The sequence below is a fragment of the Falco punctatus genome (genome assembly GCF_963210335.1).
Source record: "Falco punctatus genome assembly, chromosome: 5".
NCBI lineage: Eukaryota > Metazoa > Chordata > Aves > Falconiformes > Falconidae > Falco > Falco punctatus.
The window spans coordinates 65,017,202-65,026,605 of NC_137584.1; positions in this window are offsets into that span (position 1 = coordinate 65,017,202).

The window sequence follows — 9,404 nt, forward strand, 5'->3', positions numbered from 1 at the left end:
CAGGTGTTTGGTTTTTTGCTTTTTTATATGTAAAATATATATAATATATATACATACCTGTACATACAGTATATGGGTGCTATTGCAGAGGAAACTCATTTGGAACTGAATGAATCCTGCTGCAGCAGTACCCAGAAAGCGATAATTTTACTGCAGACATGAAAACACTGGTGGGATTCTGAAAGCCAGTGATCTAATCTTTGGCTTTTGCCAAGCATGATTTTTTTAAATTGGATTGCACTTTTTGTTTATGATTATGTACCTGTAGATGGTTGTAACTTTGCTCTTTCAGGAATCATGTGCTGTATTTACAGTAATGTTTCCAATGTTTGACAAGTGTGTGATGATTTGTTTTTGAAATTAAAACGAACATATTTAAAGCAAGAAAACTACACCATCATTGTTTGAACTGGAAAATTGAAACTGCAAGGACTTCTTGTATCAAAACATGTATACTGAAATGTTTCAAAAAGATTTATTAAGCAGTGTAACCACATTCAGATGGTCTTAAAATCATAGCATTTTAGCCACGTCCACCTGCTAAACTGTTGGTCATGCAACTAGGATTTTTCTGTTCTATGTGTAACATTTTTCCATTGTAAAATAAGTGTGTTAAATGTCCTGTACTGCTAATGAAATTACTTTCTCTATGTCTGCAAGTTCTCCAGTGGAATGACTATGCACTTCTTTACATTTCATGGGGGATGCACAGAACAAAGTATTACCTTTTCAGTTGTCTGTACCAGCCTTGAATTACTTACGTTTAACCAAAAAAAAAAAAAATTCCTTTCTATTTCTATTGAGTTTTTAATACTGAGTTGCAAATTTTAAAGTCTTAATTACATTTTGTTATGGTTTATTTGCAAGTTTACATTTTAAAACTGTTTAACTTTCTTAATTTAGTAATTAAAAAAAAGAGCATTTTACATTCGGATAGTTGTTCTTTTGTTTAAACTGTGGAGATAATGGTGGAGATGAGATAAAAACTTTTCAAGGAGGGATATTGTGCCATTTGGGGCATCATATTTCATAGGAGTATGCAGACCAGTCACCTATGGGACATCATTTTCCAAATTATGAAGTCAATATGTTTTTTTAACAGCTGGAGTTCAACTGTAAGGAAGATGATTGAATGCATAGGTAGTCTGTCATTTCTCTGTTCTACAAGCAGTTTATTCTTTAATAGTTCTGTTGCATTTATCGTGAATACTTTTACATTTACAAGTGTTGCAGGAAAAGTTTTTCTATGCCTTGTATTGCTGTTATTGCTTTAAAATATTGCAGCCAAGTAAGACTTCCTGACAGTTGAAACTTTTTAAAAAATTATTTTAGATTGTGAATTCATATTCTGAATACTCACACATTTTCTAAAGAGAACCTTTTTCTGTTCCTGAAAACTAACCCAATAATGAATTGAGGCTCAGAGAACAAACTGTCATCATTGTTTTAATATTTTCTATACAAGACATTGACTGAAAATCCTCTTGCGAAGGAGGCTTCCACACTTAGCCTTTCTTGAAGTGTGAATTTATATGGCAGTGTTGCTTGTTACCAGATTTCCATGATAAATTGGTTAACGTTTTACATGTAGAGTCTATAAGTAATGTTATGTACATGGTATATTCAATGTTGCTGTACCTGTAGCTGTGGAGTACTGAAGAGGCCATAATTCCCGTTGGACTTTTAGCTTCCTCTTAGTACTCGCAAAGCAAGTCGTGGTCCTCTTTTCTCCCACAGCTACCCCCCTGCCTTAAAATGTCATCCACTGAACTGAGGACTCCATAGCAACTTAGCAGGCTGCCAAAGCCAAAATGTCACGTACTCAGCCCAGTGCTCGGTGGTAAAGCATGACCGTTCTGCCAGGTTCCTTAGCAGCCTTTGCTATGCCACAAACTTAAGTGCAGTTTCCATCTGTAAGGCGGGACGAGCCTAAAACATTAGTTTTGCCTATGTTTCTCGTTGGAAGTAAGACTCAGATGGGGCGTTGTTGGGGTTTTATGGCCTTTATTTCTGATACTTGGGTTTGCTGTTTCTTGTATTGCATTCAGTCTATGAGTACCATGTTGGTCTCTGCCGCATCTCTGCCTGCAGCTGGCTTGTGTGCAGACTGGTGCTGCTGTTGAGTGGCAAATCCACACCATTTCTCATCGGTAGCATTTCTGCTTCTTTTTCTTAATGTTGGGAGTTTTGTTGTTTGGGTTTTTTAATCTCTGAAATAAAAATGTTAGCAAAAATTTAAACAAGGTTGTTAGCATTTTTGCTATAAATTAATAAAAACGTTTTCTTAAGCACTGTGTATACACCACAAATAGCCGTGTGGTGACTGTAACAGGAGAATTCTGAGATTAAGAATCCCCTGTGCCCTCCAGTAACTTTTTTTAATGTAAGGCTAAATAAATCCCATCCAGATAAAACCAATTGGCCAAGCATTTCCCCCATCAGCTCACCTGGCTCCCAACCAATCCATGGTGTGGCAGTGAAGTTCCAGTAAAGGTGACCTACCAGCAGCTGAAAGGACTCTGTGGGGTGACCCAGGCACCTCTAGGCCAAGCTTAATCCAATACCAGTCCCTGGAAGAATGATGGATGGGTGAAAATGCAATGCTGCCATGAAAGGGAGGGTTAGTACGATTAATGCCTGTTACTGTATTTCTGTGGGAAAGAAATGGTGTGAGACTTGGTGGGCCTTTGGAAAAAAACATTTGTCAAAGGCGCTAGCATGATATTCTTTGGCTTCTGCAGACAGTGTTTGACTTAGTTCTATATGCCACTCTGGTTTTGATTTAATTACCAAAAGCAAAGTAAATATAAAACAGAAAAGTGATTAACTGCTAAAATTTCAAGAAAGATCACAAATGGAAAATCTGTCTCCAGTGCAAGTGTTTCCTCTGAAGCCTCTGGACTGGAACGGACTACCTGCACACTGAGAAGGCAGATTGCTAAATGTATTTGACCTTGCCACATAACTTCAAGGTGAGTGGGAAGTTGCTCAAATTGATTTTAATATGCACCATCCTTTTCTCAAAGGCTGCAATAAAAAATGCAGTACACTAATGAATGCTACCACATTGTACCCAAGGGGCTTAAGGGCCTCACATGAGGCTGAGCCCAAGCATGCAAAAGCTATTAGGAGATATACAGTAGCTCCTCTTCTAATGTGTAGACAATATTCATTCATCAAAGAAGTCTTTTCCTGTCTAATGGGAAATTACCACCAGCAGTGCAGACAAAAGGATATTTATTTTCTCCAGTTGTGTCCGTTTAAGGGTCTGTCTGTCTCTCAAGAATAATTGAAGTCTGTTTGTAGTTCAGAAATCTCATTGCGTTCTGCAATCTCAGTAAACAGTGATTGTAATTTCCTGTGACTCACACACAGGGAAATTTTATCACTGAAGGGGCTTCTGTCAATTGGGGCAGCATTCCCTGCCATCTTAACTGAAGAAGGGGGCACTTCAGTTCCAGATTTTCCTGCACAGACCAAACCAGAACCCACGTCCTTTCAGCAGAGAAGGGAAAAAGGCCCCTTGCCAGGATGCCACTGGCATAGGGTGTTAGTCTCTCCCTCTCAGTGCTTCCGAATTTGTCAGAACTTCTCACAGCTAAAATCAGGTTGCTGAGGTTCATTTTGAATGTTAGAGGGGAAATACTAGCTTCACTTAAGTCTGTGAGATATTTTCCGTTGACCTGTAATACAGCCAGTGTTCTTATGTGTATGTATATATACCTCTATATCTCACGATGCAATTTGCACACAAAAACATCGATACCTACACAAGCATCAATCCATCCCCTGGTATTCCTCCCCTGCAGCTGAATGTTTAACAAAAATGTAAGACCGGGACATGAGCAGATTTGAGGACAGAACGGTGTTGACAACAAAAGAGCTTCTCTTTTCTGTTTTCTCCCCCCTCCCCAGCTCCCACTACATGATCAGTTATAACTCCTATTCCTGGGCCAGGACAGGGGTGGTAGCAGCAAGTGCTGCTGCTGCTGCAGCCTGATAATGCTGTGGGTCTCTGGCTACTGCAAAGGGCAACCTGCAGCTGATTTCAAAGTCGAGGAGAGAAAACATTTCTCCCAAGGGCATGGCTGCAGTTTGGGGCCTGCAGTGTGAGTGTGCAGGAGGGCCAAAAGGAGTGCCCTCCCAGGAAAAGCAGGTCATTAGCTGGTAGGTTGTGCATCGTGTTGGGCAGAGGGAGGTCCAAAGGTTGCAGCAGCAGCTGTGCTTGCGCGCGCCTGTGTCTCATTGTGCCCAGGGATTTAGGTGATCAGATCAGAGCAGGCTGGTGAGCATGAATCGTGGTTTCTGTTACCAAGTGTAAATAGCTCCTCTGTTGCAGGGTAGTATATAGCTAAATAGGATATGCTCAAGAAGGGGGAAAAATTCACAGGACTGGTGTGCCTGTGACTGGAGGGCAAATGTTGCATCTGCGGGACCAGGCCAGATGGAAGTTTGATTGTTCGGCTCATTGTTGGGAATAACTTGGCATTAAGCTCTGTGAATAGCTAAAAGGGCAAAGAGCAAAGAAATGAGATTATCCTCCTTCCCCTACAGCCGGGCTAGAGCTTGCCGAGGGATCCAGTTTGCTTTTTTGCGCATCTGCATTTGTTGCCAAGCCCCCACACCCAGTCTTGTGAAGTTTATTCAGCTACTTATTGTCACAGCTTCACACAAAATCCCTGAACCCTGTAATGGATGGATTTTAATCTCAAAAAAGAAAGAAGGATGCAGGGAAGCTTTCTGGCTGTGTTGTAGCCTTACTTACCGACCCTGAGGCTCACCCTCATGCTGGAGGTCTGCCCAGAAGCCCTGGCATCACCAACACTTTATTCACTGCTACAGTTCAGGCTCTGGACTGCCTCCCAGTCCTGCTACGCTGCTGGATTTGCCCAGCTGGAGGATGCTGCTCGTACGGAGAGAGTCCCTGGTGTTGGGAAAAGGGTGCAGTGGTCCCAGCATACCCTTCCTGGCACCGCACAGGGCCAGGGCTGTACCTGCCACCAGGCCAGGCTCCTGGAGGCAAGCAGCGATGCAGAAGGGGCCAGTGGCTTCCCTGGGAGGCCCCTTTGGCTCCCTGGGCCACCACACTCCTGGCCATCGGCAGCAGCTAGGGCATGACTGCACGCAGCTGCAGCTGGGTCTTGGGGTGACTTGGGGGTGGGGGATGTTTTGATACAGCTCTCAGTCCCAGCGGTAATGGAGAAGCGGGTGCTAAATCCTGCTCTCCCAAAAAAGCAGAGGCAAAGAGCCAAATCAGGAACCGCTTTGCATCTTAAAGACAGAGGACTAGGTACGTTTGATCATATCAGAGCTCAAGTGTTCCCTCAAATTCTCATGCCTCCCAAAAGCAGTGTCACCGCCAGCTGAGCTTTGTATATGACCTCACATACATCTAGCATATAAAACACATACTGCATACTGAACATTTGCATATGTTACACGTCTTTTGTTCCACTTGGGTGGCCTTCTCCTCCCCTTCCCCCTACCTCTTGCCCCATTAGTTGCCCACGCAGCTCCCCTCACATTATTCTAGACGTGTCATTTCTGAAGGACTACACATCCCAGTCCTGCAGAGAGTGTGGGCTCTGTTAATTGTCAAATGTTGAGTGGGTAATGATCAATGGATGACTAATTGGAAGCAAGAGGGAATAAAATAGGTATTACTTAGCTTCTGCTCTTAATTAAGAGGATGCATAATGCTGTGGGGAAAATCTTAACAAATGGCAAGAGGGTTTTTGTCATTATGCAAGGCTTAATTAGAAGGATTGCACAAGCTAACATCCAGGTACTGTTTTCTTTCATTTCAGGTGTCTCTCCAGGGTGTGACCGAAAAATGCCAAAGCAAGAGCCTTGAAAAAAAATAAGTGGAAAATATTTTTGTAGACATGTGCCTAGCAATCTAAACAGCAAGAAAAGGAAGAAAGCCCCAGTTTCTCTTGCAGTGCAAAAGCAGCGAGGGCAAGCTGAATGCACAGAATCGGAGCGAGTGCTGTGCACATTACGCTAGGGCAGATGGGATTAAATGCTCATTGAAATGTCTCCAGGTTAATTCGCAGCACCAATGTTGAAGTGGAGCAATGTGACAGTGCTTTATTTGAACAGTTAATCATTTGGAAGCAAAAACATTTATGATTTAGTTCTCTGAATATATAGATGCGGTAGGAAATACAGGAAGCGGCACATGATATTGATATTATCTTCCTAATCAAAAAAGAAATATTACAATTCCTGAAGGACTAGGCACCATTTTTTATAAAAAAGCTCCATGTTAGTTGCCTTGCCAAGGAAAACACTCATCCTGCACTTGAATATTAATCTGTACTTTCTATGATGGGCCCAATATGATGCATCACATTCTGCTTGTAAATAATGTACAGATGAGATACTAACTTTAAAGAGCTCAGAGTTTATCCAGCTTTCAGTGAAGTCAGTAGGAAGGCTTCAGAAATATAAACCAGGCCTTCAGAAAGCAATTAAGATGGCCTCAGTTTTGGGGATGGGGGAGGCTTTTGAAATACTGAAATAAACTTGGATATCTGTTCTCTAAGTCTCCTACTCCAAAAACGAGTTAATTGATAACAGTTTCTACAGATTTGTGGGAGGGTACTTAGGTCTGGGCTGCACCTCATCTTTGCTTTAAACCCCACTCAGCAGACAGCGCTGTTTTTTTTCTCTTTCTCAGGCTGCTAAGTAAAACTCAAGTGAAAGGAACTGCTGCAAGAACCTGCTGGTCTCTGGGTCTTAGCAAGTTGAAAAGGAAACAGACTGATCCTTTGGCTGTGGCTGCAGACACCATGAGGTCTGTAGGAGTGATTTCTGGACCTGGAAGTGCTCACCCAGGGGCCAGATCTCACAGCGTATTCCCCAGGCATCACGTCCTTAAGAGCCAGGCTGCTCTGTGCTCCTTTCTTTGGGCCACAAATACCACTTCAAATGAAGATAGATATGAATGGCCAGGATGGAAATAACCCCAGGAGACTGAATGCTGAGGGAGCTAGCATGAATACCCAGTGGTGTTTCTAGGTAGCCAAGTAAAATATATATGGAGCTACTGGAGAGAGCCCAGCGAAGGACCACAAAGATGATGAAGCTACTGGAGCACCTGATGAGTGAGGAAAGGCCGAGAGAGCTGGGACTGTTCAGCCTGGAGAGGCAAGGCTCGGGAGGTATTGCATCAATGTATATAAATATTTGAAGGGAAGGTGCAAAGCGGATGGAGCCAGGCTATTTTCGGTGGCAGGACCAGAGGCAGTGGGCCCAAACTGAAACACAGGAGGTTCCCTCTGAACATCAGGAAACACTTTTGACTGTGAGGGTGACTGAGCCCTGGCACAGGTTGCCCAGTGAGTTTGTGGTGTCTCCATCCTCAGAGATATTCAAAACCCAACTGGACATGGTCCTGGGCAACTGTCTCTAGGTGGCCCTGCTTGAGCAGGGGGGTTGAACAAGCTGGCCTCCGGAGGTCCCTTCCAGCGTCAGCTGTTCTGTGACTGTGTGTGTGATTCTGTCTGAAAATGAACAGCCTAAGGCTTTGTGACTTCTCTGTCCAGCCATGTCCCAGATGCTTGAAATGCATGCCGGCCTCCAGGCACCCCACTAGGCAGGCACCATGGCCAGACTCTGCTGGGACAGTCTGGTGTGGGTCACAGCCACAGCCTCCTTCCTCTGGCCAACTGGCAGCTGTCCACAGGGCAGGCACGTGGCCTCTGTTGTTTGCTAGGTGTTGCAGCCCCATGTCCAGGATATAACCCGTGGAGAACAGAAGACAACTGTCCATGACTTGTCAGTTAGGAAGGTCACTCCACTGCGTGGAGGGAAAGGTGTTTGATGGCTGCACAGCAGAACCATTTACAAACAAACCCCACAAATGCAGGTACGGATAGAATGTCCCCGTGGGAGACTCTGCCCACCAAGTCCCCAAGCCCAGCCGTGGCTGCCCACCCTCCCTGGGGAGCCGGTCAACGCACTGCAAACACCAAGTCTTCAGGCAAGCCCCGGGCAGGCCCGGCACTCCTCAGAGCAGCTCTCCCTTCCTGCTCCCATCCTGTCTGCGCTCACCAAGGCCCTGATTTTGGCTCCTGCGTGGCCTTGGGCCCGTCGCCGCCCCTGCCCACTGCGGCGCACGGGCTGCAGCGGGGCTGCGGCCGGTCCGGGGGCAGGCGGTGAGGGGGGGCAGCTCCCAGCGCCGGCTGTGGGGCAGCGCGGGGCTCAGGCAGCCCCGCTGGAAATGCTGGCTGTCAGGGTGCTCGTGGTGCAAAACAGCTGTGCAGCAGAGACGCCACTCGAGTCTGACCCAGAGGGATCAAACCTTCAGCTGACTCAAGCAGCTATGAATGCAGCCGCTCGCCTCAAGCACCGCCCGCCCGTCATGTCTGGGTCTGGCTGGGACACACTGGCAGAGTAAGGGCTGTCCAGGCAGCCTCGGGGAAGCGAAGGGCAGCTTTGGGGTGCCCCAAAACGGAGGCTTGGTGTCCTGTTGGCCTGTGCCTGGGTGGAGGAGGGAGAAGGGAGGGAAGGAGGAGGTCAGGACCACCAGCTGGGAGGGCCACGCTGACCTGGGGTTTCTCTGGGAGGAATGTGAGCTCAGGCTGTGGGGCCTCACTGCACTGCTGCCAATATGGTTGTGTTTAGTGCTTGGCTTGGGGGCACACACTGCTTCCAGCCACTCGAATTTTCCCTCCGGAAACACGGGCAGTCATTCCCTGACAAGGGTAAATAAGTGCCTGGGACACAGCTTCACCTCACCACCCTAAAGAGGGGCTGGCGGAGCAGCAGGCACCCAGAGAGGGGCTGTCCCAGGGCAGGAATGCCGGGCGGGCAGCTCCCTCCTCAGCCCCCGGTGCCAGGCCAGGGGGAGGACACGGGAAGGGCGCAGGAAGGAGAAGCGGTGGCAGAAGCGGTGGCACTGCCCCAGCGAGGAGCTCGGGGGTGGTTTGTGGCCGTCCCTGTGTGTGCAGGCTGGCCTATCAGGCATTAAGGCAGCGTGTGGTGACAGCCCATGGACGCCTGGAGGATGAAGAGCCATGCGCTAATTGCAGCCAAATCAGACTCCTCCTAGGGTTAAACTAAGAAAATGTAGGCTAAAGCTCAGGAAGAGCTTCTTGGCAGGGAGGCGCACCGAGTGGGGGGTCGGGAAAGCAATGTAAGCTGGGACGAGCAGCTGCATCCCGTGGGTGCACCCGGGACTGCTGCGGTGGAGCCCGGCACAGTGCTGATGAAGCAGCCAGCGTGGTTTTATTGGGGCTCTTCGAACCCCACCATGCTGGGCCATCAGCTCTGGCATTACTCAGCTTTCAGGAGCTGTGCGAATACGTAAGGGTTTCAGCCTGTAGGAAAAGCAAGTTTCTGTTCCTTGAGGGTGTAGAGAGAAACTTGGATGTGTCTAGAAGTTCAACCTAAAAGAA